This window comes from Corythoichthys intestinalis, chromosome 12 (assembly GCF_030265065.1).
Source record: "Corythoichthys intestinalis isolate RoL2023-P3 chromosome 12, ASM3026506v1, whole genome shotgun sequence".
In the NCBI taxonomy this organism is placed as follows: Eukaryota; Metazoa; Chordata; class Actinopteri; order Syngnathiformes; family Syngnathidae; genus Corythoichthys; species Corythoichthys intestinalis.
The window spans coordinates 33,958,516-33,981,041 of record NC_080406.1 but is presented as its reverse complement, the minus strand read 5'-3'; the positions used below and the strand labels follow the sequence as shown (position 1 = coordinate 33,981,041).

The 22,526-nt window shown below is 38.1% G+C and overlaps 1 protein-coding gene across 1 annotated transcript in view; it reads right to left on the bottom strand.

Annotated features, from left to right (window-relative positions):
* mid1 (midline 1) overlaps positions 1-17,489 on the bottom strand; it is a 73,085-nt gene extending 55,596 nt beyond the window's left edge. Inside the window, exon 1 of the mRNA XM_057852358.1 lies at positions 17,342-17,489. The gene's annotated coding sequence lies outside the window, so the exon portion shown is untranslated. The remainder of the gene's footprint in view (positions 1-17,341) is intronic.
* Between the last annotated feature and the right edge of the window lie 5,037 nt (positions 17,490-22,526).

Genomic DNA, 22,526 nt, shown 5'->3' with positions numbered 1-22,526 from the left:
AAATGCCTCGCTACGTCTGGGTTCAACCCAAAATCACGTCCATTTTTTCCCTCAAATAATAAAAAATGTCTGCTTCTGCTTTCAAAAAAGTGAAAAGGATCGCCTTCATTTTGTGGTTTTGGGAGCTGTCCCTACCTCACCCTGCGGAAACCCGGCGTTATCCAATGCCAAGTTTCCCTGACTGCAGAAGTTTTATTCATGTGCATTCCTGCAGCCAGTCAGCAATTACAAGTCTAAACCAAAACAAATATGATATACTGTACGTAACCAAACATTTGACATCGACTGTGTCATATTAGATCAAGTCTTGACATAGACAAAATTGTTTTTTTTCATGCCTTGAGTCGCCGTGAGGAAGCTCGGGCCTCATATTTTCACTCCTAATCAAGTCCAGAGGTTGCGAATCCGACAAAAACAATTCCGTCTTTTATTCATACGAAGCGCCATCTGAGAGCTGACACGCTTGTTATAATAATTCCTATAAAGATGGAAAAACACTACTAAAAAATACTCCTTAATCAATAAGCAACACGGCTGTCAAAGTGTTGAAAACAAATGAATATTCATAGAGCTTAAATAAGGCCATTCGTAGCCTCAAGCAAATCTGCGCTTGCCAGTTGGCCCATGAATACTGGAATGGGGCCAGAAAAACCATGTAGAAAGGAGCTGATAAGAAGAAGAAAAATATGTTTTTTTAGAAACAAATACAAAACTTAAGTGAACTTTGATCCATGTGGCTTAAGCAGAAATGAACATATCACGAGGGATCTGACCGGCATCTGATCATTACAAGCAAAATGACGCTAATTATAACACATTTTGAACTTAAAGCACAAGCAGACTTTGCTTTTGATTACAAACTGCTATTGCAAATTAGAAAATATTTTGCAATGCCCTTGCAAGTTGCCAACAATAGACAGACATCAGTGGACTTTAAATCTCCTTTACTCATCGCCTAAAAATTGACAACAATAGATCTCAAATTAATTTAAGCCAGGAGGACTTGCTGTGAATGCTACATTCATTCATTCGCCCCTCTCAGTTGAAAGGGATTGGACGTCTAGCTCTGTCAATGACAGCTAATGAGTTAATGACTAAACAATAGGAAAAGGATATCTGACCTTTAAAAGGGACTTGTAGTTCTTAAAAGATAAACGTTATTATGAGTTAAAATAATTTGATGTTGAAACCCCTCTTGATGTTTTCGTTTTTATATAATTTGTAAAATTTGTTTAACTACTATGGCGCCATTGTTGTTGACGTCTCAGGGCGATGACATCACATGGTAACGCTGCCGGGATGACTCTAGCGACATAAACATGTCATCTGTTTAACCTTGACCTGAAATTTGAACCGAGAGTAACATACATTAATGAGCATGAAAGCACTGTCGATATTTCACAAAACAAGCAGCAAGGCAAAACAAACAGGAAAGATGGGATGAGACGAGATGAGAGTAGGGGGAAAAAATGGTGTTCTGCCAAAATGTGCTACACCGGCGAAACGAAATTTGACACCCAAAGTACTACCGTGCGTTTTCAGCTTGTTTTGTTTAGATGCATACAAACAGGACATACTAAAGATGCCTTGGGAGAATACTTAAACGTAGTAATATCATATTAGTGTGGTTTAAATATGCTACGTGACTAATGTGGTAAACAGATCAACAATCTGCTTTAAAGCTACCACAAGATAACACAATGCTTAAAAGTATGAGGGACACAAATGCGAAAAGTATTTTGAGGCGATGAAAAGGTAATACAAGACTCAATAAAATACAAATAGTAAGCACTCGCCGCTTTTAACCGATGAGCACATGTAGTGGACGTCTCGCCGCGTAGAAGGAATTGCAGTAACCCGGTAGAATTCGTCGAGTAACAATGACAATCTACGTAATCGCCCTGAGCGTCCATTGCGCACTTAAAACATGGCGCCCGCCATAGGTCAAAGCATGTACTAAATATGATAGATTTTTAAATCAATAGCAATATTATATGTGTTTCTAACAACATATTTTATTAAAAGAGAACAATTGTGGCTTACTAGAGCCTACAAGTCTTTAAGTCCAAGGTTCCCTTTAAAGCCATGAGAGGATTGCTGCTTCAAGTTACATGAGAGATTGATAAGATAATCAGTAAAATACGGTTTAAAAAATTCAATAACCGCTGACATCTTCACCATTCACTGACAATGACGGAGGTCTAACACATTTGAACTTGTGCAGTATGTAATAGTCAAGGATATTTTACTCCACTTTTACTTACCATTCATTTATTTGTAATACACCTATTACATTCTTTATTATGATTGAAAATAAAGGCCTGCAGCCATTCTCATCAACCTATTGTCACTTTTTGTTTATTTAATACATTTTAAAAAATCAAATTAAATTAAAAGAATATTTATATATTTTTTAAATGAATAAAAATGCTAAAATAATTCATAGACTTCTTAACAAATTGACGGGACACGGGGCCGATTAATAGGGGGCCTATCTTCGTCAAAGCTGACCGAGTGGAAACACAAAGAGCTTTTCACGTTGAAAATTCTTGTGAATAAATTAGTGCTGTCAATTTTGTCGCGTTAACGGGCGGTAATTATTTTTTTATTAATCACGTTAAAATATTTGACGCAATTAACGCATGCACGGAATGACCCGTTCATGCGTTGCCTCAAACAGTTTACAATGACGACGTTTTAGCACACTGAGAGCGAAAAGGCAGAGAAATGCGAGTGGACACAGGCGTTCATTAGACCGCACCTCTTTTTGGCTTAAGCTTTGGCAACTCTTTCACGACAAATATAAGCATTGTGGCGAACAACATGGGGAAGAATGACAGGAGACAATCTTTTTCTTAACACGCGTAATTGAACACAACGCAGATCATACTGTATACCATTTGCAGCCACCACTGATAGTCATGGTTGCCCAACTTCCCATCATGCATTTGGGTGGGACAGTTAAGCCGCTGCAGCATCATTTAATGAAAGGGCAACAAAAATAATATTCCTATCTATCACAGGAGACAATCTTTTTCTTATTCATTCATTCATTAACACGCTTAATTGAACACAACGCAGAACATACTGTATACCATTTGCAGCTACCACTGAAAGTCATGGTTGCCCAACTTCCCATCATGCATTTGGGCGGAACAGTTAAGTCACTATAGTATAATTTAGTGAAAGCACAAAAAAATAATATTCCTATCTCTCAAAAAAAATAATGTTCGCAAAAAGAAAAGCGCTCAATGCAAAGAGAACTGGCATTCCCAATCAAAATAATTATGCAAACTAAACATAAAACTTACTCAGACTTTGCCTTGGCTAGATCTCTAATTAATTTAAAACTCGCCATTGACACCTTGTGGTGTATTTCAATCACTACCTTACGCATTTAAAGACACTGTGAAAGAACGGCAGGGAGCCCATGTGACGTCCCGCTCAGCGACGTCAACAATGGCGAGGTCTTAGTTTACTTTTTGACTGAAAATTTTACCAATTTTATTAAAACAAAAACATTAAGAGGGGTTTTAATATAAAATTACTATAACTTGTACTCAAATTTATCTTTTAAGAACTACAAGTCTTTCTATCCGTGGATCCCTTTAACAGAAAGTGTTAATAATGTTAATGCCATTTTGTGGATTTATTGTTATAATGAACAAATACAGTAATGATTTACAGTATGTTGAATGTTCATGTCCGTCTTGTGTCTTATCTTTCTATTCCAACAATAATTTACATAAAAATATGGCATATTTTAGAGATGGTTTGAACTGTGATTAATTACGATTAATTAATTGTTAAGCTGTGATTAACTCGATTAAAAATTGTAATCGTTTGACAGCCCTAGAAAAAATGCTTAAATCCCTGAATTCTTTATAGATATGGACGTAAAACAGTCTCGATTCTTGGTTGAAAGCAAAAGAACGAGCGGTTAGCATTTATTTGTCATAAATATGTTGAATGTGCTGCTCGTCTTTAAGCTACTGTGGCGCCGCCTTATCACCACAAAGAGCTTTTTACATTGAATATTCTTGTGAATAAATGCGTAAAGCCCTGAATTCTTTATAAATATGGACCTAAAACAGTCTCGATTCTTGGTTTAAAGCAAAAAAAAAAAAAAAAAAAACAGGCATTTAGCATTTATTTTATGTAAATATTGCGAATTATGACGCCATTGCCGTACCGGTTAATTTCTCCCATTGATTTTTTTCACATTTCAAAATGCATGCATGGGACAAAAAATATAACAACTACCATGAATCCTGGTACAAATCACTCCTGAGACAATCCTTCCTGTTTGAATGTGGTACAGCCTTGGTATTTTTTCATCCTAAATCCGGCGTTGGATCGCTACATGTGTTTGAGAATAAATGCGACCGACTGAAACAGAGTGTGAGATGGCCCCCTACTTCCCCTACTTCAGTGCTTCTCAATTATTTTCTGTTACGCCCCCCCAAGGAAGACGTAAATGTTTCGCGCCCCCCCCAAACTCTCTGCCGCCACTGTAAACAGTACTATTATAAGTACGCCTCAGCCTAACATTGTGTCCTTTTTTTCTATTAAAGAAAAAAGTAACATAGATCAACTTATAATAAAGTATAACTTTATTAACATTGTTTTGCTTGTAACAGAAAAGACTTAACGCGTATCAATTTGCCTGAAGTAAAAATAAAAAAGTCACATCCAAACTGTAAAAATACACTCAAGGTACATTTTTGACCATTTGATACTGAAAAATAAAATGTAATAAAATCAGTAAATAATAACAAATTCAAATTGATTAGAAACATTTACTCTTCAAGACAACATGCCAAAAAAATTTGACCGAAAAAAAACAAAACTGAATAGAAGGGGGGGGGGGGGGTGTCTTTGGACAGAAGGAAAGTTTTTATTTTCGCCGATTCACCACAGTGATCACTGGTTTACTGATATAACACTGACAAAGCGGGACGATTGTGACAATTGGGAATATTCGGCACGTTTTCGCTGAAAAACAATCAAGCGGCTTATCAATGAGATAGAGGTCTAATGTCTTTAAGTGGCGTCTTAACTGATTTGGCTTCAGACTCTCCGCTATAATCATTTTTAGACTCAGCAAACAGTGGTCTTTCATCATTTCCCACTGTATTAAAAGTCAAAGCCAAAAGGCAAACGGCCCGAAAAAAGCGCATTCTCGGCGGCCGAGGGAGAACCGTAGGTGAGGGCGGTGGTCGTGACGATCCCAAGCCGAAAACGGCACTTCTCGGCCGGACACGTGAGAACCGGAGAAGACAAGACAATGGGTCACAGCGTGAGTCCAGCTCTACATGAGTCTCTTCCGTGTGCTCTTGCTTACCTTCAAAAATACTGCACGCACTTTGAAAATGAGAGCGCCACTGCCACCCACGGAGTGGATGTGCAAGTACACTTTATTCTAGTACGGCCAAAGGAAAAAAAAAAAAAAAAAAAAGCATGTTCCCCGAGGTCACTCGCGCCACCCCTGGCATCGCTCTGCGCCCCCCTGGGGGGGCGCGCCCCACCATTTGAGAAGTACTGCCCTACTTGAAGGCGTGGCGCAGTGTCTGGGGAATGTGTCCCGTCAATATCATTATGAAGTCTATGAATAATTATAGAGACAACATTACGCATTTACTGGGGTTTTGTTCTTTTTTTTTTTAAGTATTAAAAATAAAACATGAATAAAACTTAATTTAAAATAAATATGTAGAAATATAATAATATAAAATGAAATAATAAATCATAAAAAAATTAAATTCGAATGAATGAATGAACAACAGAATATTCACTCTCAATGGGCTCAAATCAGATGTTTTGGACAATTGTTGGGTCAACAATGTCTAAAGGATTCACCGACCATCAAAAAAAGTTGGATTGATTTCATGATCGATTAATCATAGAAGCCCTACTCCCAGTCAAAATGAAATGGATCGCCATCAATGGCAGCCATTGAACTAACAACATAGCTTGAGTTTTTCATTACACCCATCAGGCCTCATAATCACTAAACTCCCATTCACTTAAACATACACTCGCAAAACATCATTAATGTTGAGCCAAAAAACAAGCCTGACTTACTTACTGTAAAGCGTGTGTTCCACAGAGAAAGTGATGTGCGGGCTCAGCCTCAGCATCGCCTCCAAGAGCACACGCATGATTGACTAAACAAAACATGCACACGCCCTCCATGCCCCACCCTGAACCTGCCTTGGGCCACAGCCGGAGGTTCACGCGAGCGGAAAATGCGGCCTTGGAGACGTCACTTCCGTGATTACACTGAACTCAACCCCCCTTCCTCAAGGGTAAGACAAAGAGGTAGCAAAGAGGGAGTATGCATAAAGCTAACAAACAGATGGGCTCGGTCTCCAGGGCTGTCGCATGTGTGCATCATATGGGGAACTCCATCATCATCAGAGCAAGGGAGGGTGATCTCGCACATGCTCAGAAGCTTAATTGACTTTTAGCTATCAAGGATGTCTTTCAAAGCCCCGATGCCGGGTGTTTAACAAGGACCGCCCCTCATCTTGACAATAAGTAATGAGCCCGAGATGCGGCCTCCTCCTCGGTGACTGAGGTTTAACGTTATAATTGCTTTCTTCCCTGCGGAGGGTAGGTGGGGTCCACCAGACGCAATCAAAGCAAACAATCCGAAATAAATGAGGGTGATCAAAGCCGAGGCAATTTACGCAAGGTGTAATTGACTTTTCCCGGTAGCGGCGCGATGCTTTGGTGGCATTGAAAAAGCTGTCAGATAGAAAGAGAGGAGACGCTACGTAACAATAGTGTAATGTTTTCGGACCATTGACAGCGATAGACGTCCAATCCATTTTGACTGGGAGATGCTGGAAGCAAAATTGGATGTCAGTTAGATGAAAACTATAAAAAGTTTAAAAGTTTGTAAAATAGCTGACCCCTGTAAATGTGCAAAAATTGGCCAAAATTATTATATCTCACTTCTTGTTTATTTTAAAATATGGCATCCATTGACTTTTTTGTGCGACTCAAGGTGCTCCTAGACATGCCTCCTAATTTTCGCAGCAGTAGGTCAGGGGAGTCCAGGCTACGGCCCACGAGCCAACTGCAGCTCGTGGAAAATGATGAAAATATCATTGAATACGGCCCGCACAAGAACCTAGAGCATAACATTCTGGTGTACTTCACAGCTTTCAACACTAGTCACTTAAAGGGTCAAAAAAGGACGACATGCTGAAATCAACGTAGTAAACTGTGTAGATTTTCAGTTGATAAAAAGACCAGCAATAGCTGAGCAGTCCTAATGAGTGTCATTTTCATGGTAAATATATATTAAGAACATCATTATCTTAAAAATTAACGAAAACCTATCAATTATTGCCCACCATTTTAGTCCTCAATTTTCAATAAGTTGTTATAATTGTAAAGATTTACACGAGTTGATGACGAGTTGAGGTACGTTTGGGAGGAATTCGGATATTAGCTTGATGTTGTCCTTGCTCCTGGTGGTGGCCACATTTGAGCACTTATAAGTCATTAAATAAAATGACGTTATGTATAACACATTTTCAAGCTAGAGTATTGAAATGTTTGCCATTTTTGACACATTGCATGATCATTTTGGCACATTCTTTTTTAATCAACCTGTATTCTGCAAACTAAACTATTCCAACAACAACAAAAAGTCCTCCATTAAGGACCGGCAACAATATTTGGTAACATTTTATTTGGCAGCGTCGTCATAAGACCTTCATAATTAAGACATGCCACGGCCATACGCAATGATGCTCATGACCGTGTCATGTCATAATTATCACATTCATATGAGTCTTATGACGCTGCTGTGGAATAAAGTGTTACCATTATTTTATACATGTCTGAAATACATACATACCGTAATTTTCGGACTATAAGGCGCACCTGACTATAAACTGCCCCACAAATTTGACATGAAAACAGCATTTTTTCAAAGATAAACCGCACCGGACTATAAGCCGAAGGTGTTGAATCTTCAACAATCAATTTGAATCCTTTCCACATCCCACTCGTACCGCAGCTGTTTGCTTTTCAATTCCCCTGTCTTTAGTTTGTCTTTCACTCCTATAGCCGCTCCATATCGAAAAGGAAATACCAGGATGCTCACGGAGGGCGGGGAAGATTGAAAAGAGAGTGGGGCCACTGCGTTCATGTGCGCAGGCCTGCAAAGTGACTTCTCTGTTGTATCCAAATTATATATATATATATATATATATATATATATAAATATATTTAAAAAATATAAAATATATATATATATATGTGTGTGTATATATTAGGGCTGTCAAAATTATCGCATTAACGGGCGTTAATTAATTATTTTAATTAATCACGTTAAAATATTTGACGCAATTAACGCATGCACTGAATGACCCGCTCTCATATTGCCTCAAACAGATTACAATGAGGCCGTTTATGGACATTTAGAGTGAAGAGAATGCCACCAGCCGCTTGGGGGCAGCGCCGTTCCATACTCATGTTATTTGTTCTAAACGTGGGAGAATTAGTAGTTGTGAGACGTTTATGCTGTATTCACAATGCAATGCAAATTGCTATTTGTGCTCCACACATATTTCGGTAAGTTTTCTTTCTTTTAGTGGCAATTATGTGTCTCTTGTTGTATTTTGGGTAAGATATGTACAGATTTATGTTATACAGTAAAGACGAGTGGACACAGGCGTTCTTTGGACCGCGCCATTTATTGGCATAAGCTTCTCCTTCACAACAAACATAAGTGTCGTTTAGTGAAAGCACAACAAAAATAATATTCCTATGTCTCCAAAAAAAAATAATGTTCACAAAAAGAAAAGCACTTCAGTCTATAGTAATGAGGCCCTATTCTGACACACAGTTAAACAACAATGCAAAATGGACTTGCATTCCATATCAAAATAGCTATGCAAAATACACGTAAAAATCATTATTGTTATTTTTATTCTTCTTATTATTATATTAACTCTTTTGACTGAAAATTTTACAAATTTTATTAAAACAAAAACATGAAGAGGGGTTTTAATATAAAATTACTATAACTTGTAACTATAACATTTATCGTTTAAGAACTACAAGTCTTTCTATCCGTGGATCACTTTAACAGAAAGAATGTTAATAATGCCATTTGTGTATTTATTGTTACAATAAACAAATACAGTACTTATGTACAGTATGTTGTATGTATATATCCGTTGTGTGTCTTGTCTTTCCATTCCAACAATAATTTACAGAAAAATATGGCATATTTTAGAGATGGTTTGAATTGCAATTAATTGCGATTAATTACAATTAATTAATTTTTAAGCTGTAATTAACTCGATTAAAAATTGTAATCGTTTTACAGCCTTAATATATATATATATATATATATATATATATATATATATATTTTTTTTTTTTTTTTTTTTCCCTAAAGTTAGCGAGAAAGAAGTTGGCCTGACTCGACCTTAAATAATCACACATAAGTCGCTCCAGAGTATAAGACGCACCCTCTGCCAAACTAAAATACGGTATATGTTAAAAAAAGCTGTTGGGTTTTTTTTTTTTTTTTTTTTTGGAAAAGTGCCGTTTTTTCTGGGTCCGCAGAAAGGTGGACTGTGGTTCGGTCGTGGACAGAGGTCCACTAATTGAGGACCCCTATAGAGTATCTTAAATCCGCTCTAAAATGAAAAGGGTCACTCCTGTTCACGCATCACAAAGTTAATGTAAATCCATTAAATCGCTTTTGTGTCAACCCACTCAGAACGTTAGTTTTTATTAACTCATATGGGTACATTGAAAACCCATGTATAAATCTAATAAAGTAGCCCGGGGAGTGTTAATAAATCCATTCATGTGGCGAATTTGCCTTCAAAAGAGGACTGTGAACAGACGTATTTCCTTAACTATCAGCAGTCAAGGTCAGATTGAGCTGCACTCACAAAACTGTATCAGAGAGCATAAAGAAAGAAACAAGGTCAAAGAACACGTTTGTTTGTATGGACAAAGAAAAGCAGTTGTACACTTAATTAGAGCGAGAGCAACTTGGGTGTATTATTACACCGCTTGACAACACAGCTTTGGGAACCACAGTGTGGGAGAGAAAAAAAAAAAAAGACGTATTCATTTTGAAAGGCGCCTGCCGCATTCTTTCCTGCTTGGAGAACCTTCTAATTGGTTCCAGCAGCTTCTCAGGGGTGTTTAAAAGAGAAGACGAGTGATGCCTTTATCGGAATTCTTCCACAAGAGCGATGAACTCATCACACAAGTCGTAGGGATAGGCGAGGCGATAAATGCAAGCACAAAATTACAGTACAGTTTATCTCCATCTGGGGAATTCATTGGTTGCCATTGACAGCAATAGACATCCAAACCCTTTGGATTGGGAATCTATCAGCATCAATGGGGCGGAAACAGAATAGTTAAATACCAGCAAACCCAGTCTAAAATCTATGTGATGTCTATTGCTGCCAATGGCTGTGACGAGCTGTGATAGGGTCTCGCACCCCCGCTACCCTGATGAGGATAAGTGGTTCAGAAGATGAATGAATGCTGTCAATGGCAGTGAATGAGTTAATCCAGTATGACCAAGGCTGCTTGTGAGAGAGGATGTGAAGCTGGTGTACCTCATAACCTTCAACAACAAAAAGAACGTGGTGCGAACATCTGGTGTGTTCCACCATCATCAGGCGTAAAAGCATAAAAACAGAGCAGTAATGTCCGAAGGCGCAAGTCCAGATGTTGCCTATTGAGGCCGCAACATCAGGGAGTAAAAAAAAAAAAACTCATGCCAGTTGCTAAAAATGGCTTCAAAAAGGTGAAATGGCAGTCAAACATATATAAACACACAACATCACTATGGCGACAAATGATTCCTTCAGGGCGGTTCAGGACATCTTGGCCTACCAGAAATTATCCGGCATTCAAATGGATTAAACATGAGCGCTTGCAGAAGCGGTGTCATTGATAAAAGAATGTTCCTGAGCAGGACAGCTGGCGAGTCCGCTAACACATACGCCCGCGCACAGACGGCCCATTTCCATCTACGCTTATTGGCTTGGACAATGAGGGAGAGCAAGCATCCGCTCCCGCCCTTGTCAACAAATGTACCGAGAGAGCCGACAGCTGCTGATGGAGAAGCTTTTTCTGCTTTAATTGGAATTTCTGTGCACGAGATGGAGACGTTAGATTAAAAATGACACACTCATGCAAATGATTGTGTAGGCAAATGAGGTGCCATCACCTCACTTTTCGCACAATGGAGTACAATCCCACTGTATTTCAGCACACAATGTGACACCATTGGGCTACTTAGTAGCGATGAGTGATAACTGCTCATTACCCTAACAAAACGAAACTATGTAAAATAAGAAGCAAGGATTGCAGATACAGATATATTTTAGATATCATTATTTGGATAGTTTGGAATAAATTGGAATGAGTACAGATGTGCACACTGTCCTGTTCTACGGAGCCCCCCGGGTGCCAGGGAAGAAAAAAAAAATCATAGCTAATCTGTACCCACAGTTTAGTAATCTGTACCGACTAATCTGTAACCACAGATTACTGAACTGCACCCACAGTTTACTAATCTGTACCCACAGATTACTGAACTGTACCCAAAGTTTACTAATCTGCACCCACTGATTACTAAACTGTACCCACAGTTTAGCAATGACCCGGAAATATGGTGAATAGCAACACTTAAGGCTACTTTTATCCGGTCGCTGCTAATGCGGCTACTAAAAATAGCTAACTGACAAATGAACACTAGCTGAACTAAGCACGCACGGACACGACAGCAGCACAGAAACGATGTGCAAACGCAACATGCCATATTGATTGATGTCACCAGAAAGTGAAATTTTAGACAACTACCAAAGAAAACTTGCAATAGTTACCTTTCAAAACCCCTTTGTTCGCCGAGGGCAAAACGTGCAGGTGCTTGCTCGGTCGGTCCCTCGGCGTTTGGAGTCTCCGCCAAACATTGGTGATGACGGTTTCCGGGTCATTGCTAAACTGTGGGTAAAGATTAGTAAACTGTGGGTACAGATTACTAAAATGTACCCACAGATTACTAAACTGTACCCACAGTTTAGCAATCTGTGGGTACAGATTAGTAATCTGCGGGTACATATTGCTAAACTGTGGGTACAGTTTAGTAATCTGTGGGTACAGATTAGTAATCTGTGGGTACAGTTTAGTAATCTGTGGGTACAGAGGAACAATTGAGTCGACCGACTCCAGTCATGTTACTAAACTGTGGGTACAGTTTAGTAAAATGTGGGTACAGTTTAGAAATCCGTGGGTCCAGTTTAGTAATCTGTGGGGCCAGATTACTAAACTGTACCCACAGATTACTAAACTGTGGGTACAGATTAGCTATGATTTTTTTTTCTACCTGGCACCCGGGGGGCTCCGTATGACTACGCTTCTATTTTAATATTTTCTTTTTTTTCCCTTAACCTGTCCTGTTCAGCTGCCTAAACACAGAGAATAAGAATCTGAGTGTCCTTATGGTTTGAACAGTTTTACTGTATCACATGGGAGTTTAATATGCTCCCATTGTTGTTGCTCATTATGTTTTTTTTATTAGGAGAAAGCAGCAAACAGGAAGGTGTTACGGGGGAGACAGAAAGGAAGGACGCAGACAGAAGAGGGAAAGAACAAACAATAACAAAAATTACATTATTACACACCTATGCTACCTGTGAACACAGTGGTGCTATTGTTAGTTGATTATATTTACCTGTGGAGACCATGTGGGTTGCCTGGTAACCGTGGAGGAAGAGTAGGAAAGATGAGTCAAAAAGAAACGTGGATAGACGCAATTCAACATAGTGAGGTGGGGAAGCCCGTTTTACGGACTGAATATGTTGACATCCTCCTCTATGCTACCTGATCACTAGTCCTAGGACCGACAGTATCTCTACCTGAGTGTGTTTAATTGCACCCAGTCATGCATAAACCTACTCAGACTTGTGATAGTCCTACAGAAAAGAGGAAATGCTGTGCACGGGCTGCCCCAGGGCCCCGGCAGCACACCACTTTAGCATCAATTTTCAAATCTAAATATTATTTTCAATGCTCCGATTTGAGCTTTTGTCTCAATAATGATGGACGGTTTGAGAGTACATTCTGTTCCGCTTGGGTTATTGAGTATTCTGTGTAATAATTTGAATAATTACAGCATATTGTAGTTTGAAGGATTCATCTAGGTTTCAACACATGAAATTAAAAAATATTTTCCTTTTTTAAAGACGACTTAGAAAAGAAGTTAATGGCGATTGTGTGCCAATTTTAGAGGCAACCTTGCAAAAAAAGAAATCACCGACACTGAAAATTTCTCAGACACATTTCAATGTTACACAGCAAAAAATTTAAAGTTTGAGAAATCTAGATTGAAATTTAACGTTTTTTTAAGACACTCATGATTAGAAAATTCCAAAACTTTTAGGACTTTTTAAGATCCGAACAGACTCCAGGTTAGGTATACAGTAGTAACACGACATATGATCGCATCAACATACGATCGCATCGACATTTGATCCTTTCTACATCTGACGTAAAATTTGACTCGTCATTTGTCTTGACATACATGCATGAAATAACATATTACAGCCTGATTCGTTACATTATTATCAGTAGTAGTCTTATTATTAATATTTGTATTTTTAATTTATCTGTTTTGCTATGTGTAATTGCTATTTGTAATTGTACAAGCAGTAGTTATAAAGAATTTAGCATAGGTTTTTGGGCTGCGGAATTAATTAATCGAATTATAATGTATTATGATGGGAAAATCCACCTCAACATACAATTATTTCGACTTACAAACCAGGTCCTGCAACAAATTAGATTTGTATGTAGAGGTAGCACTGTATCGCAGTGCAAATTGTATCGCTGTAAATTGATTCCAGCTTCAATTTCACTCAGTACTGGCTCGGAAAGAAATTGAGATGGCAAAATGCATGAATTCCCGATACTATCCTTATTTACAACTAATGATACTTGTGGCGTAAAATACAATTAAAAATATGATTTCTCTATTTGTAAGGTAATTACTCAAATGTGAAATTGTACTTTTTTTGTTTTGATAGACTTATGTAAACTTATATATAAATGGAAGTTTGTGTGTGTAGCTTTGTGTTTGTTCCCTATGGATTCCAAAATGGCTGGGCGGATTTTGACTAAATTGTACTCAGTAGTACGTTATGTTTCCCGGAGTGTTCACAGATGGGTGTGATCTATGTAGGCCTCTATTTAGTATGAAAAATTAATTTCAAACTCCCAAAATTATAGATAGAAATAGAAAATCCCTTATTGTGGAAACAACAACAACACAGCCGTCTTTTGGGCAATAGTCTCTTGTGATTGCAATGTCGCAGTTGAAGTTCAAATTTTATGGTTTCATGTACAAATTTAAATGTGCTTTGTGACACTGGAATTTTAAGAAAATGTAGAATTTTCCGGAATATTACGAATATTCATACGGTAGGCTATATAGTGATGGAAAAGTTATTCTGCATTAACCCCTTTATGGTGTCCTTTTACTACTACTACGACATTACAGCTGCATCTCTAAGGAAAGTATGATTTATCTGCCTTTCAGTTGTATTGCGGTCACGTTACACAAACCCGAGCAACGCCAGGCCATACTGCTAGTTAACTGTATTGTTGTAACTCTAATTATGGTCTTGATCTCAAAACCACATTTTGTCTTTTTCTTGTTCTCAATTCCCAAATGTCTTTGCCAGCAGGGCAAACTAAGGATTTTCTGTCAAGACTATACCTTCAACTTTACTCATGTGATTTTAAGGAAAAACACTTGGTAGAAAAACAAATACAGTAGATGTTTGTGCTACTAACATTCGACCACATCGATAAATGATTAAAACCTTACCATTGAAAAATATACCCCAACCGTCTTGGTCTCTCATAGTCTGGTCTTCAACAACACTGTTTAACTGGTAATTAATTATTATTTTGTTCTCATTTAATAACTTCATGTGGCTGATAAGGGTGTTGTCATTTTCTCATTGCATCACAATTCAATTGTGTCAAGAATACACTAACTTTTTTGCAATACAGCCATTTACAGCCAGCACGCTACCACAGTATTTGGAGCACAAAATAAAGTAAACTGGGTCAATTTCTTTTACACTTTTATGCTTATCTCCTCCCCTTTCTTGGGACCTCCTGTATTTTAATGAACACATTTGCAATGATATGATATGCAGACCACAATCTCCTCCTTCAGCGGAGTTCTGCACTTGACTACACAGGTGTACCCAGTGGAGTAAGCAGTGAGTGCATAGACCTTATAAATGTAATTCCAGAGCTACAGTGTTTTTTTTTTTGTTTTTTGTTTTTTTTTTTGGGGGGGGGGGGGGGGGGGGTAAGAATTAGGATAGGTCATAAAAACAAAGGCAGGGGAGGTTCAGTCAAAGAAACTGCAAAAGCAGATGCTGGAGGAAAGTAATGTAAAGTCCTATTGATAACAGTTATATTTGTTATAATATAATTATAAATGTTCAATCAATTTTGACTGGGAGGTCTGAAACCTCCGAGTCAAAAGGTATTAGATGATAATGGCAGCTACTTCATCAATGGTTAACTTCTGATGGTATATTCCACAAACCACTCAGACAATTCATACACATTCATGTCAAAATGCAAACGAGGCAACAGTTTAAGTCAGAGGTCAAATTTTTGTCACGGTCATGTCATGGTTATGGTTTCCTTCTTGTATTTACATTGGAAATATACAAAAGATCAATGTGAAATTAAGATTTGAAAAAAAAATTTTTGAAAAGAGTAAACATAGTTTTTATTAATTTAATAAAACCTTTTTTTTTTTTTTTTCAATTATTGTTCTAAAAGAAAGAACAGTAAATATGATTTTGACATTTGAATTCATTCAATATTTTTATTCAGTTACACTTTTGTACATAATATGAAATAATTAATTTTCTGTTTTCATGTTATGAATTGTATGTTATTTTTTTTTAAAGGGAGAAACAGTAAATATTTTCTGATTTCCAAAAACCTTGACCTTTAATGAGTAAGAAAGAAATTGCATTTAAATCTCATTTTAGCCAGAATTAGGGGTTTCTGACTAAACAAGACATGGAAAAACTCATACAAGCATTCATTTTCAGTAGATTGGACTATTGCAACGGTATATTTACAAGTCTTAATAAAAAAAATCAGTCAGGAAACTACAGCTAGTACAGAATGCTGCTGCCACGGTCCTTACAAATACCATGAAACTGGACCACATTACACCGGTTTTGAAATCGTTACACTGGCTCCCAGTGAGTCAAAGGATAGACTATAAAATACTACTGCTCGTCTACAAAACACTTAATGACCTTGGACCAAAATACGTGCTTGATTTGTTGGATCCTTACGAAGCATCTAGACCCACTAAGGTTGTCTGGAACCAGTCTCCTGTATGTTCCAAGAACAAGAACCAAGCAGGGTGAGGCAGTATTTAGTTATTATTAATTTTTTAATTCTATTAGTGATTTAATGTGATTTTTGTGTATAATTTTATTTCCTGTTTCAATCGTATTTGTTTTAACTGTCTTTTGATTTAATATGATTTTTAAGAATCATTTTATCTCTGCTCATGGATATTCATGTGACGTAAAGCACTTTGAATTGCCTTATGTTGAATTGTGTTTTACAAATAAATTTGCCTCGCCTCGCCTTGCCAGAAACATGAAATCAATAAGGAACACAAAATGATGTGGTGGGCCGGATCAGGCCCCTGTGCCTTGAGTTTGACACCTTTGGTTAAAGCCATAATCTGTCTGAATCACGTGATAATTGAGTACGATTTTGCATGACTAAAATAAAAACTTCCTGACTTTCTGCTGCACAGCTGTTAATGTTAAACTTTAGCTGTGCAGGCCAATATTACAAGTCAGCAAAGGTACAAACAAGCCCGAGCTTGTTCCTTTCTTCTTTATTTTTTCCAAGAAAGCACATCCTGCTTCCTCTCTCTTCAAATCGATTCCTCCACCCTCACACGACTCTCATGATTAATACTTTGCAGCACCTTTTCAAAGTCGAGCTGTGCATCAATGCATTTGTGCATCTCAAGTGTTTATGTAGGCTGTCATCATTTCCATAAATTAGCATCCAAGTATTAGGGGATATAAAAAGACTTGAAGTGTGGCTGCAGCTGTATTTGAGTTTATGCATGAGGATTTATGCCCTCACAGTCACCTCAGCCGCACTAGCTCGGCTGGTCTGTAAAGTGGAGATAAAAGACCTACTCTTAATTTGGATAAACTTCCTGCCAGTGGGTATTTTGCTCTCTCGCGTTCTCTCCATTAGATCTTACCTGCTTCCTCATGGTTGCAGTGCTAAGTGTTCCTCCCTGGTGGTTTGAGAGCTGAGAGAGTGCAGGCGTTGGGCAGCAGCTGCTGCGATTCCCAGAGGTAAACAAGGCACGAGGCAGGAGGTGGAAGGTGTTCTTACCTCCGTTGGTGTGCACTCTTTTTATCCCAGGGGTGGGTGCACACATACTTGGCTGTCATCTCAGCTGCAGGTTTACACAGGAGCATGAACTGCCTCCAGGTGGGGAAGTGCATCCAACAGCGGCTGCAATATCTAAACATGACCAAATACAGCAGATGGAAATGTTGGTGAACAATAAACACAAAGACAAGATTTTTAAAGGTGTTCTAATGCGTGAGATGGAGCCCATTCACACTCATATGGACAATGTTTTGAAGGCCAGAAGAAGGATATGGGGTAGGGTAATTATTGATTCTTTCAATGAACCATATTTGCATGTTTTTGCAATGAGGGATGAAGCTAGAGTACCAAGGGAATAACCAACACAAGAATAGGGAGGTGGGGGTGTCCGGACTAAATCCATTGCGGGATGCTTGAATATCTCAGGGCGCAAAGTTAAGCACTCCCAATTGCCCCAGGCAAAGAAAAAAAACACTCACGAGCAAGCAGCTTTAAAATAATCCATGCCCGGTCAGTCAAGCGAATTAAAAAATTTCGAACTGGCCAAACGAATCGTTGGTGATTTACTCTGAAAAATCTGCCTTTTTCTCTCCCACCTGATGCAGCGGACTGCTTTTCATGCCCGCCTAAGTTGGCGCTGGCCTGGCACATGTGTAGTAGTGATGTTTAGCACCATCATGTAGCAGAACTCTCCAATTGTATCAGGCTACAGCTTGCAAGACAAAGGCGTGTCTGGCCATACATCACAACAAATCACTTAGAGCTAGGAAAAAATATTGTTTGGCGATATATCGCAATCCTTTATATCACGATCTGAGTATTGATACTTTTTTATGAGTATCGATACTTTAGATACTTCTAATGTGCTGCGCCAACAAACTAGAGATGTCCCCTCCGTCCTGCTGCTTTTCTTGGTGCTGTGTGCTGTGAGATTCCCTGTTAAATTTGACAATGAGTGACAGGTGCTCAGGCTTTGACGTTGCCAGAGAAGCCTGGGAGCGCTAAAATTGAAAGAGGCTGCATATTTACCTCATTTGCTCCCAAAAATGTATAAATACGTTCTATTTTTAATTGTTTCATTGTCCCAAAGATGTATTTATACAACTTTTATGTTTTTTTTTTTCCATAAGAGACATCTCTGGGTTCTGATTCAACTGAGCTCCAAAGCACAAAGCTGAAAATCCATTTTAAAGCAATAAAACTGAAATTTGGTAAGACCCGCAACCTGATTCAACGGTAACGAACAGCCGGGCAGCACGGCCAGGCGGCGGACGACCGAGCAGAACAACCGAGAGGACGCTTTGGATGCCAGGCGTTGTCATTGAGTCCGTGCTGCTCGCCAAGCAGACCCCGCAGGGAGTCAAAAAAATCCATTTTTATGAGACAGGCGGCGATGAGGGAAAAGTTAACACGGCTGTCGCGGCCAAAACAGCGTCATCTCAGTTAGTTATGTGTAAATAAATTGTTACTTTGCTATCAAAAGCTCTATTTGTCTTGTTGTTTACGTTATTTTGTAAAAGAAAAACATTATTCAAATGTTTGGGATGTAACTAAAGCAAAAATAGCTGTGTTAAAGTCAAAGTTATGTTTGAAATGAACACTTTCACAAAAAGTTCAATTTTTCTGTTTTTTTAATCAGAAATAGGAAAATTGCTCAAACCAAGCTATTTTCTAATGCTGATTTCTAAAGAATGGAAAAAGATATTCACTTAATTTTTTCCTGCTGAAAGAAGAGAGTCTAATCTTTCTTTTGCCATGTTTATATAGCAATAGAACAGACTTCTCTGTGGGCCTTGAAAAATCAGTCAAAATCCAGTAAAACGGCCGGGAGCGAAGGTCCTTGCTCTGGTGAAAATGGCAGGGAGTGAATGAGTTAAAAGGCTTAATGATGATTTACATATCATTGAGCTTGTTAATGGTAGTGTGAGTGGACATTCATTGTGTGTGGGCGGATTTGAGTGGACTGACTCAATGAAGCATTTAATAAAGAAAGGCATTTATCCATGTTATTCTTGTTTAAAAAATAATTCAGTAGGACAGTAAAACAATTTTATTTATTTTTTTGAACAATTTTTTTCGGTATCTGATCAGGACTCTTTATAAAATTAGAAGTGTTTTAAATAGTTTTTGTTTAATTTTGCATAGGAACCATTGTTGCAACAGTTATTGTACTTTTCTATGCAAAAATAAAATAACTGTCAAATAGCATCCAGTTTAAACGGAGATAGATGCCTCTGTGTTTTTATAAATTTTAAAAGGTAATGTGTTACCACAGTTGAAATATTGTAATACATATCGGATCGTCACACAGGTACAGTAGTTTTCAAAATTATTCAACCCCCGCAGTGGATAAGTGTTTTTGCAAGTTTGAAATTCATTTTTCATCGTATTTATAATCACGTCATAAATGACATGTTAAATAGACAAAAACAACTAAAATAAGAAAAATATTTTTGGGACTATTCCAATTAATGGCCATTCTGTGATTACCTCATTGACAAAATAATTCAACCCCCCAAGCCCCCTGCTCTTAAGAACAAAGGTTTTCATCAGGTGTTATCAAACAGCTGATGAAAACATCTGTAGATGTGAACGGAACCCTAATGAGCAGCAATTAAGCAGATTTAAAAGGACTGTGACACATGGCTCTTCTTAGCAGTTAATGACATCTTTACAACATTGTGAAGTCCAAGGAATGGTCAAAAAAGTTCAGAAAGGAGGTCATTTCACTTCATAAGCAAGGTTAAGGATTTTAAAAGATAGCAAAAGGACAAAAAATTTCAAGAGACACAACTGGAAGCTAGTCCGCAAGTTTAAAGCTAAAGGCGCAGTGGAAACGCCACCTGGTCGTGGGAGAAAGAGGTTACTGTCTGCAACTGCTGTGCGATACCTGAAGCGAAAGGTGGAGAAAAATCCACGGGTGACAACTGAGGAACTACGCCAGGACATGTCATCGGAAGTTATTTAGGTTTTATCCTAGACAATAAAACGCACACTGCGAAATGATGGCTTTCATGCAAGAACTCAAGGCGCACCCCCCTGCTCACTCCAAAGCATGAAGTATGCCAAAAAACCATGTGGACAAACCACAAAGGTTTTGGGATACTATTCTCTGGAGTGATGAGACCAAACTGGAAGTTTTGGGGCCAATGGATCAATGGTACATGTGGAAAAAAAGAATTATTCCTATAAAGAAAAGAACACCCTATCTACTGTAAAGCACGGTTTGGGATCAGTCATGCTCTGGGGGTTGTTTTGCTTCTTCAGGTACAGGGAATCTTCAGCGTGTGCAAGGTATTATGAATTCAGTTCAATACCAGCAGATCTTGAATGCAAATGTCATGCAGTCATTGACAAAGCTGAGGCTTGGGTGAGGTTGGACCTTCCAACAGGACAATGATCCTAAGCATACCTCAACATCTACCACATATTGGTTGCAAAAGAAGTGCTGGAATATTCTGGAGTGGGTATCCCAATCACCATATTGGTTGCAAAAGAAGTGCTGGAATATTCTGGAGTGGGTATCCCAATCACCAGATTTAAATCCCTTTGAAAATCTCTGGTATTACCGTATTGGCCCGAATATAAGACAGTGTTTTTTGCATTAAAATAAGGCTGAAAAAGAGGGGGTCATCGTATATTCGCGGTCTAGATATTATACCCATTCACGACGCTAGATGGTGCCAGATATCATTGAAGCGATGTTCTGTCATGACAGATCTCAGCTACTCTCCCAATTCACGACGCTAGATGGCGCCAGATATCATAGAAGCGATGTTCTGTCATGACAGATCTCAGCTACTCGGAAGTTTAACCAGTTTGCATTATTTTATTTATTGCAATGGTTTTTCTTATTCAGATTTGTTTCAAGACTACAGTTACAGTTAGACTTCACTTTGATGTTTAATGCAGTTATTGCAATTTTGCTGTTTTATCACAATAGATTGTTTTATTTACATTTCAAATACCAGAAGCCATTTATTTACGAATGTGATTGCACTTTAGTTTACATATTTAAATGTTCATATATTAAGATTTGAATGAGGCAAAATAACGTTTTTTCTCTCAAATATTTTGTTATAATCATTTTTTCAGATGTACTGTAATTATTTTCTGTATAAAAATAATTTGGTGTTCAAAAAGTCTTTTTTCAAACTTGCGCCTTGAAAAAGAGGGGGTCATCTTATAATCAGGGCTGTCTTATATTCGGGCCAATACGATACTTGAAGAACGCAGTTGCAGCACGCAAGCCCAAAAATGCTAATGAACTGGAGGCCTTTGCCCATGAGGAATGGGCAAAGATACCTGTGGATCACTGAAAGAAAACTTGTGTCAAGCTATGCTTCACGTTTAAAGGATGCACCAATGACAACGCATACACTGTACAATGTTAAATAAATGTATTTCTAAACATCTCCCAGATTTGCACTTTCCCAGTTTCCACCAAGTTCTTAATTTGAAAAGTCAATGAACTTGCTTTCACTAGCTTCCGATAGACACCTCTTTGAGGTTTGGATCACGAATAGGGTTTACTAAAAACCACGCACTGTTCAAATGTCCAACTAGCAGTGGTGCATTCGTTTCAAGGCACACACCAGTTTCCAGGTGTGTCCTCATCTTGCGTTCCACATGCATCTCAAACATTTGGACATGGTGTAAACGTATATTTTTCACTCAAGGAATAACATATTACAATTGCAGGGGGAAATAATAACAGAAATGAACAAATTAAGAATATGGTTTAGTAATAATAAATTATCATTGAGTTTAGAGAAGACAAAAATAATATTATTTGGGAACTGTAAGAATGATGCACAGTTGAAGATAATAGTAGATGGGATAAAAATTGAGAGAGTACATGAAATTAGGTTTTTGGGGGTAATTATTGATGAAAAACTTAACTGGAAACAACATATCAAACACATACAGAGCAAAATTTCACGGAACATTGCAATAATAAATAAAGCAAAGTGGGTATTAGATTCCAAATCACACCACACTCTATATGGCTCACTAGTCTCTCCTTACTTCCAATAGAGTGCTGAGGT